Genomic DNA, 10,677 nt, shown 5'->3' on the forward strand with positions numbered 1-10,677 from the left:
ATGTTTTAACATTTATCATTCTTATACATTCATTGTTTCATTTAATAGATTATAATTTAGTATCGTTTCTTATTCCCCTACCTGTGGCAATCCATCCCAACTACGTTTCCCCCCCCCACACCCCCCGTATCTCTCTGTTATATATTTAATAAACACAACAATAAAATAAAGTTTAAAAGAAACACACACACAAAAAGCAAAAAAAGAAACCATCATCACATGCAGCATGTCGTTTGGTTACAAGTGTTTTAACATCCACATCCTCGAATAATATTTACCATCTCAAACTTTTCATCTAGTATAACTAAAAACCTTATTTTCATTCTACAATATATATTCAGTTAACATTAGTATTATTTTTTTCAGAAAATATACTTATGTTCATTATTGTCCTTGTATTTCATACCTTCAAATAGAGATCTTATTCCTTCATTTTTCAACAAAACGTCACTGCATATATATACCATATAATTTTTAAAAAAGAGGCAGATGGTACTAGAGATATTCTCTACAATACGACAATTAGCCTTTATAATCTACACTCTATCTGAGTGCTTAATATTTGAAATAAAAATGGTTAAGTGTTCTTATTTATCACATTTTCATCTTATGCCTTAGAGCAAACGTTCTCTCCCATCTCATTTTATCCTCAAAACAAACCCTGAAGTAAGTTCGGCTCAGAGATTATAATTGGTGCAAGAGTAACCAGGAAGGCTTTTTGGCTGGGTAGAGATAGGAATCAAAATCCCTCTGCTCTTAACTGTAAACTATACCACCAGTTCTGTTTTGGAGTATTCCCTCCACACCACACACTCATGTTTTTGTCCTATTTTTTACTTTCCTTTTCCCAAGCAGTAAGAAGTGTTTGCAAAACAACCCAGAGAACGATACCAAATACTGTATCTCAAATGCTATACCCAGTCACTTTCATGTCAGATGGGCGGCTGTACAAATAGGGTATGTGGCTGGCTGAGGAACTCTGGGAATTGAAGTCCACAAGTCTTTTTTTTAATTGAAAATTTAAGAAAAAGATTTTACAAATATTTATCTCCCTCCCCCCCCCTCCCCACCCGAGCCCTTCTCCCCCCACCAACCTCCCCCCCCCCGCGACTTCCCAGAGCAAATACAGGGTATAAATCTTTAACAATCATATTCTAAAATAAACTAAAAATAACTTGGCTTCATCTTTCATTTGTGCTTTAACTCCTCTTTTGTTAAGCTAACTATAAACAAATTAAATCATTCCTTGCTTTTTTAATCATAAGCTATCTGGAATTTTTTATTTATTTTGAATATAGTCAATCCATCTTCTCCACTCCAGTTTATATTTCCCATCTGAATGATCCTTAAGATATGCTGATATTTTAGCCATCTCTGCTAAGTTTGTTACTTTTAGTGTCCATTCTTGAATAGTAGGCAAATCTTCCTTCTTCCAGTATTGCACCACCAACAGTCTCGCTGCCGTTGTTAGGTTCAAAATCAGATTAGTCTCTATAACAGTACAATCAGTAGTTATACCTAACAAGAATAACTGAGGGGTAAACTTTATCTTCTTTAAAAAAATATTTTGCATAATCCACCATATTTTTATCCAAAATGCTTTAACCTTTTTGCAAGTCCACCATATATGGTAATATGTAGCATCAGTACAATCACATCTCCAGCATTTAGGTTGTAAATTCGGATACATGCAAGCCAATTTTTTAGGATCTAAGTGCCATCTATAAAACATCTTATAAAAGTTCTCTCTCAAGTTTTGGGCTTGTGTAAATTTTACATTTCTTACCCATATCTTTTCCCAAGTGTCCAACATTATTGGTTCTTCAAAGTTTTGTGCCCACTTTATCATACAATCTTTAACTAATTCTGTTTCAGAATCCATTTCTATTAGGACATTATATAACCTTTTTATGTGCATTTGATTCCTGATTTGTTTTATTAGATTGTCCTCATTTTGCATGATACCAATTTTCTGATCTTTTTTCCATCAAGCCTGCAACTGTCCGTACTGAAACCATGTTTGGATTACCTTCTCCTCTTTTAATACGTTCAAGGGTTTTAACTGAAACACATCTCTTTCTATAATAAGAAGCTGTCTATATGTAGTAACATCATGTTTTTGTACTATACTTACGTTCTCTATTGCATGTCTGGGAATTGCCCAGATAGGTATCTTATCATTTAATTTATATTGATATTTTTTCCAGACACGCAATAAAGCATTCCTTAATATATGACTTTTGAATGTCTTATCCACCTTCTTGCCGTATATCAAATAAGCATGCCAACCGTATATCAAGTCATGCCCCTCGATATTCAATAACCTATCCTCTGTTGAGTTAATCCAGTCACTAATTATTGATAAAGCTACTGCTTCGTAGTATAGTTTTAAATTTGGTATTTTCAAGCCTCCTCTCTCATGTACATGAAGTCCACAAGTCTTAAAGTTGCAAAGTTTGGAAAGCCCATTTTAGAATATAATTATAGTACTCCTTGGATTTCCTTCTGTGCTTGCGGGCTGGGATGACCCTGGTTCAGAAGCCCCATGTTTTTGAACGACATGCCATGGTTTAAGGAGGACTATGGCAGATGAGCTGATGGCTTTGGAGAAATTTGCATTCGTTCTTCTGGAATTTTAGGGTGAGGGTTTTTCCTTCATGAGTCTCCTTAGGGACCACTTGCCCTGGCTCCTTAGATGGCCTCTTTCGGTCCTAAAGGAAAGGCCCTATTGTCCCTTTCACCAGCCTGGCAATGAGCAGAAGTGCAGCTGCTGCATGGCACGGTGACCTTTGATCTTTTCCTTGCTGCAAAAGCCATTACGGATGGGAACCAACAAGGCACTTCATTGGCTGCTTGGAAGGAGCACCGGTTAACTTCTTGATCGCAGGAACAAGTCCTTCTGAAGCAAGTCAAAAAAAACCTGGCTGTATAGAAGTGCTATTAGGGCTGATCTATACCGATGTTTCCCTCAGCACTGGAACATGTGGCTCACTTGCCTATCATGTGATACATTCCCTGCTTCTTCACAGCCCATTCTCCTATATTATTTCTCCTTCTCTCTAGTCTGTTTTTCCCACCCAAATTGCTTTGTCAGTGATGCTGCTTTCCAGGGACTACTGATCATGTGTATTCCCATCTTAGTTTCAGCATGCCAATGAACAGAAGTGACTTTGAGGATGTGTTTCGCATCATGGAATTATGGGAATTTGTTTTGAGCGGTTACATATACATACATATGTAAGACTGCTGCTATAAAGAGCTACAATATATATATATATATATATATATATATATATATATATATATATATATATATATATGTGTGTGTGTGTGTGTGTGTGTGTGTGTGTGTGTGTGTGTGTGTGTGTGTGTGTGTGTGTGTGTGTGTGTGTGTGTGTGTTTATTGTTTAGTGTGTGTGTGTGTGTTATTGTTTAGATCATTTAGTTATTTTTATATAAACTATTTTAAAGATCACCCAGGGTCAAAAGGTGGGGAAGAAATTACCCAATAAAGTATGCTACATTGGTGTTCAATTGCTGGTTTCTTTGAGAGGCTGGGATATATGCAAAGAAAGCATAGTTTTACAAAAGATAAATCGATTAAGACAAGTAACTGTTTTTTATTGACAAAATTGAGCCAATCTGAATTATGCCCCACTGTTTTGTGAAGAGTCTTCTTCAGTTTTGCTAGCTAGAAAGTTACTCACCATTATACCAATTTGCATATTTATTTAAAACATTTATATAGTCGTCCATCTTATAACCAACTCTGGGTGGCTCCCAATCCAAAGTAAAAACAACATAAAAAGCATGATACAACTATAACACTAAGCACATTAAAAACATTAAAGCAAAAACCTGGCACCAAGTCATATACTCGTCTATCCCTGCATCTCGGGGAAAAGCCAGTTTTTAAAAGCATGGGAGGTTAGGGGGGTAGAGCCTGCCAAACATCAGAGAGAAGTGTGTCCCATAAAGTAGAAGGGTGCCATAGAAAAGGCACACTTCCTAGCCCCCATCAGATGGCAATATTTAGGGGAAAGGACTAAGAGTGTGCCCACCCTATCTGACCTGGTAGGGCAGTTAAATATCCTTAGGGAAAGGGGTCCTACAGATAACCTGTCCCTGTGCCAGTTAGGTCTAAAGGTGATAACTAGCACCTTGAATTGCACCCAGAATGAAACTAGAAGCCAGTCTGCACAACAGAAGTGTTTCATGGGCAAATCTAGGGCTCCCCATTACTGGGGGGGGGAGGGGGAGCTCCATTCTGGACCAGTTGAAGTTTAGGAATGGTCTTCAACAGCCATGTAGAGTGCATTAATCCAAATGGGCAGTGACTAAAGTACAAGTAATCGTGAGCAAGGTCACCAGGTCCAGGTGGCACATTAGATGAATTTGTACAACCTCGCCACCCTCCAGCCACAGCCACCACCTGCTACTTGGGCAGGACTTGTGAATCAGGAGGAGAAGCTCAGGGGGAAGTGCCATCCTGTCCAGAGTTAGAGGTGAAGCATTTTGTGCAATGACCTCTTGTTTCAATATTACATTTACTTTTATGCCTGATTTCTTTAATTATTGATTAAACCTATCTCCTGAAATTTCCACTACAAAGAGAAGACCAAATATAAAATCATTATCAAAATAGAAAAGCCAATCAACTGAAAACCTTGCAAAGATGATATTTTCAAATAATTTCCCCTGTAGCAAAAAAATCCTGAAGAGTTCCTTACAAAAAAGGAGGATGGAAGCTGATGCACTCCTGCATAACAAATCATTAGGCAGCTCGAAATAAAAAAATCCCAGTTTGTCTTTCTTGATATACATATAGAAAAAGACAAAATCTAAGGGTTTATTTTATCCTAAAGATTTCTAAGAAGAAATTGAACAACCATATTCTGAAATGGTATGCTATAGGGTTTCCTGCTTGAGCCTCTAAGGTCCCTTCCAACTCTATTGTTCTGTTAAGTTTATAATGCCACTGAGATCTAATAGGAGCGGTGCACATTCCATCTCTAACTTCCACCTATGAAGAATTAACGAGATTTCCGTCCTGTGCCTAGCTCAGAACTCCCAACCGGAAGGAATCCACACACTCTGCTTCAGAATATAGAATAACAGAGTTGGAAGGCACCTTTAGGTCCATTAATCCAACCTCCTGCTCAAGCAGGAGACCCTATACCATTTCAGACAAGTGGCTGTCCACTCTCTTTTTAAAAGCCTCCAGTGATGGAGCATCCACAACTTTTGAATGCAAGCTGTTCACCCAGATTGCTCAACCATTGCTGTGTCTTCTTGAGGAGAAGGTGCGTTTCTGCTTCCTCATCATCCTCTTCATCCTCTTCCTTAAGAACACATTCAACACCCAGTCTACTGTTTCTCTCTGACTGCATATACAGCATAAGACAGAGGAGCCTATTCGCTGTGTCGAATATTACACACTTGAAAGCAACCTAGGGTGCATGCACAACACAATTTATTGTGGAATGCAGATGCAAAAAAAAAAAAAACCCTTTTGAATTCTCCAGATTTTGTCTATAATGGATCTGACACAATTATTATGTACTTCCAAGTACCAGAACGTTTTCGGCCAAACATGTTTTGGTGCCATGTCAGTGGGAAAAACAAATCTAAACCTGCAGAGACAGAACTAATAACATTTACATGTTCAGAATTGTGGAGAGCTACAGCTACTTCTATCCCTGGTAGAACTCAATGTCATCATCTAACACCAATCCTGAACTACATTTTGGTTTCGAACACAGCTTAACCTTTTACCCTTATTCTTTGGACACTTTTAAAAAAACGCTTTTGCTTCTTCACCCATCACATGTTCACAACAGCTTTCCTAATTAAGAGTTGCATAGCACTCAGAATCCTGAATGCCCTTTTGTGCCATTTGGATTTGCCCCAATAAAATTAGCAGTGGATTCCGGGGAGCATAAGGCTAACAGAGCTCTATCGGCTTTTGAATGGTTTGGAGTAACCCCAACTGTTAACTGTACTTGTCCTATACGACTACAATGCATTTGTTTCCTTAGCGCAAACAGGATCTCTATGAGAATCAGCACACTGTTGTCACTCAAGGCAGAAATGATGAAGCTCAAATTATCTTACTTCAGGAACATTATGTGAAGAAGGCTCCAATGCTGGGAACAGTGGAAGGAAAGAGAAGAGAGGACCAGCCGCAATGTGGATGGACTCAGGGACAGTGGCACCATTGGAAGATCTAAAGGACATGGTTGGAGACAGATTGTCCTGGAGAAAATCTATGTCTGCAATGGTGGTGAATATCTGTAGTTTGGGTGTAGGATGAAAGTGAAGGTTCTTTCTCGGAGTTTGTGGGTTAGTTTCTGAACATTTAATTACCAGGCTAGATAACATCTTCAGCATCTACCCTGAAACTCTGCTGGAGATGTTACCTAACCTGGTAACGAAACATTCGGAAACGAACTCACAAGCTCGGAGAACGAATCTTCACTCTTATCTTATCTGTGTGTTTGCTAACAGTCGATGCAAACTTGATGCTGTATGCTTTATGTTTGATAAAATATTGGCAATAATAAATGTTTATTATGTAAATGTCAAAGCACTCACGTAATGAATATACACAATACAGAGCAGTCCTGCTTCTACATTTCAGATCTATTCTCTGGTTGAGCTGGGTCCTAAGAAAGTGGAAAGTTGAAACCAGCTGGAGTGTTGTGTTAAGTAGAACATAGAAAGTTGGAAGGGACTTTGGAGATCATTTAGTCCAACCGCCTGCTTTAGCAGGAGACATTATGCCATTTCAGACAAATGACTGTCTGGTCTCTTCTTGAAAACTTCCAATGATGGGGGACCCTCGTCAGAAGGCAAGCTATTCCACTGGTTGATTGTCCTCACTGTTAGTAAATTTCTCTTATTCTATGTTGCTTCTCTCCTTGATTAGTTTCCATCTATTGTTTCTTGCCCTGCCCTCAGGTGCTTTGGAAAATAGTTTGACCCCCCCCTTCTTTGAGGCAGCCCTCAAATATTGAAACACTGCTATGATATCTCCCCTAATCTTTCTTTTTTTACTAGACATACCCAATTCCTGCAACTGTTCTTCATACATTTTAGCTTCCAGTCCTCTAATCATCTTTGTTGCTCTTTTCAGTACTTTTTCCAGTGTTTCAGCATGTTTTTATATTGTAGTGACCAAAACTGGATGCAGTATTCCAAGCGTGGTCTTACTAAGGATTTGCAAAGCGCTAGGAATACTTCAACAGGATTTTGATTCTAATATTCTATATTCTCCCTCCAAGGCTCCTTTTTTCATGATCTTTTGAGGCAGAACCAGAGGGGGGGGGGAGAGAGAGAGGGAAGGAAAAACGTGTAAAAGCCAAAGGACCAACAAGTACACGAAGTAGCGGGGAGACAACATCCCCCCCACCTTTCCTTTCTTGCTTCGCTTGCAAGCATCGGAGCGCGGCTCGGGAATTTTGCCGGCCGTTCCGCTAAATCCGGGCTCCGTGTTTTGCCGCCAGCCGAAGCCCTTCCCAGCGAGGTGGGTGTTCTCAGCGCGTTTGTTATGACTTGGAAGCCGATAATGGCAGATCTTACAGACAGCTCCATTCCTCCCGCCGCGCGGCTTCGTCGGAGAGGAGTTGCGCGCGCCCGCCCGCCTCGGACTCAAGGGGCGGCGAGGGAGCCGGAGGGCGGGGGGGGGGAGTAGCGTTTGACTCTCTTTCAACCCCGCCGCTATCAAGCACGACAAAGCTAACTTGGAACTGGACTCAGCGCCGGAGCGTTAATGCTCGCCGGTGGTCGGGGACCATGAATCCTGGAGTCAGCACTGCTGGCTGTTGCGATGTGCAAACCAAAATGGGAGAAAAGTTAAGGAGGAGGGTACTGTACTCCTACAACCCCCTAGCTACTAAAAGTTCCCAGACGGCGAAGTCTTAAGGAGGGATGCGAGCAGGATGTCATCATTCATCCCCCCCTCCACCCCCGCTGAATTTGAATCGAGATGCAACAAAGTGATTTTGGGAGAAAATAGATTTATTTCACCCCTGAGCTTGTATACAAAAGAGATCGCCTTGGGACATAGCAGGGTTTCTAAGCCTAGGTAGATGACTTCAGCTTTGACCACCACAGTCAACTTGGGTACCTAAAGAGGGAACCCAAAGGTGGTTTTTTCAAGAGGCAACTGGACTTCCTTGTTTTTCTTTGAAGATGTTTCACTTCTCATCCAAGAAGCTTCTTTTTTCTTTGAAGATGTTTCACTTCTCATCCAAGAAGCTTCTTCAGAGCTGAAGAAGCTTCTTGGATGAGAAGTGAAACATCTTCAGAGAAAAACAAGAAAGTCCAGTTGCCTCTTGAAAAAAGTACCTCTGGGATGACTGAGAATCCCCATAGACTAAAGCGGGAACATTAGATAGGCCTGTCAGAAAAAGAACTGTGATCATTGAAGAAGCTCCAAAAATACTTGTGTAACAATGGCAACAATTTAAAAACAAATGCTGCTTTAGGACTCTCTACCATGCTGGAAGACAAGTCATTCGGATCACTCCCACGTTGGAAAAGACAAACTTTTTGACTGCTGTAATTCAGGCTCTTTCCCATCTCAGCGTAACTTCAGGGAGGCTTTGTGGGGCAGACTCTGACATTTCCAATTCAAAGGATCAGGCGGCAGGTGAGGGAAAAGACTTTTCTTCTTGAGACACCGTAACTGACAATCCCAGTCAGAGTGGAGACGGCTGGGTTAGGTGCCCAAATAGGCCGACTTGGCATACGCCTGTTTTTCCACATGTTCCTGTTTTTCAATTCACCAGTCTTCCTCAGAAGGGCATCCCAGGATCCTTTGAAAGGCGCAAAGGAATGCTGTGGTGTGACTTCAGAAGAGCATATCTTTGCCATCCCTCTCCAGTCAGAGAATGCCAAGCCCCTGCTTATATGCAGCCAGGCCTATGGTCAACTTGAACGGGTACAGAAAATATAGCAGGGTTTGGGAATAACATCACAAGCATCCACATTCTTCCTTAAAAAAAAAAAAAAAGTTGGACAGTATTTTCCAAATGGGGCCTAGAGAGGTTGCTAGAGTGAGTAGGCCAGGTTTGGGGTTGATATTTAAATGATCCGGCAGGTTCCTGCCTGCCATCTATTTGAAAGGGATTCCTTGTTCCTTGAATATGGAGGGCAGTTGCCCTGCAGGGAGCAGTAATCTGTATGTGCTGGTTGATGTTATAGAAATGTTGCTTTTGGTAAAGGAGCTGTGTAGCGAAGATGCAAGAAGCTGATAGTAAATGGGTATGCTTTGAAAAACGTTTTATTTTATTTACTGAGTTTCAAAGTCCACTGAATCAGCCAGAGATTTTTTTTTATTTATTTATTTTGGGAAGATGAAGAAGTTAGAGACCAAATTCTTTTGGATATCCCTTTTTTTAAAAGGGAAAACCCATCAAAATGGGTTTCATGCTGACTCCAAATCTTTCCGTATCCCTCTCTCCACGCCTGTAGTAAGATAGGATATGAGAGCATCAAGGCTGCTCCTGATTGAAATTTAACTATCAGAACTAGAATGTTGATATTCTCTTTTCTTGTCCTTTGTTAACTTCTCTGTTTCTGAAAGGTCTGGGATAGAGACAAGCTGGTTAAGGACAGCCTTAGGCCAGGCTGAACTTGAGGTCTTCCAGGGAGAAGGAACTGGCCATTCTGGTTCCACCACAAAACCGCGGTAGACTAAAGCGCGTGTGACTAAAGCGCGGTGACAAAGCCGCACCGTCAAAACCGCGTGACAACAGCACGCCAACAACAGCGTGCCGACAGAAGCGCGCTGTAACATAACCCTAAACCTAACCCTAAACCTAACCCTAAACCTAACCCTAAACCTTACCTTAAGTTAAATCGCGCTTCTGTCGGCGCGCTGTTGTCGGCACACTGTTGTCGCCGCGCTTTTGACATCGCGGTTTTAGCGCCGCGGTGTTGTCGGCGCACTTTTGACGTTCGCGGTTATGTCGTGCCACGGGCCATTCTAACCCCAATAGACAGAAGGCCTTAATCTTGCTCTCCAAAGCAGGGGTGTGAAACTGGCAGCCCGTGGGCCAGATGCGTTGCGCGCAGGCCACGCCCACCCCAGCTCCATGAAGGGGGAAAAACATTGCGAAACGTCATGTGACAGCAACGTGAGGCAGCGAGTTTGATGCTCATGCTCCAAAGCATTTTCCTTTTTCTAATCTAAATGGCGCTCAAGGACCTGAGTTTAAGATGGATTTCGGCAGATTCATGCATAACAGGTGTTTGGGACCAAATCGTGAGAGACTGAATTAAAGAAGCCGAAGAACAAAACATCTGGAAAGCATCTTGCCCACTATTGATCTAAACTCAAATAATGAAGAAGGGCATATTTGTGCTTCCCTGCATGTGTTATCCAGAAGGTAGAGGGCTGAAACTGAAACCCAGATAATATTCTGTGAGAGGGCCATGTAGACTCCCGTGAAGGTCACATTGGAGTGTGACCTTAAGAGAGCATGTCCTTACTTTACCTTTCAACTCACGAAACTCTTCCTGTACAGTCGGTGAAGGTAAATGGGTTAGAGTCCATTCAGGCTGAGGTGATAACTAGCCATAAAAGAAAATGGCCTTTAACCCCAAATTAAAGTCTGTAGCCTGGGACACTAATTCTGTACTTCTAATAGGCCAGGCTGATTTGCCCCAGTT

The sequence above is a fragment of the Thamnophis sirtalis genome, unplaced genomic scaffold, assembly GCF_051295495.1.
Source record: "Thamnophis sirtalis isolate CommonGarterSnake01/CBP01778 unplaced genomic scaffold, rThaSir2_p1.2 scaffold_3, whole genome shotgun sequence".
Taxonomy (NCBI): Eukaryota; Metazoa; Chordata; class Lepidosauria; order Squamata; family Natricidae; genus Thamnophis; species Thamnophis sirtalis.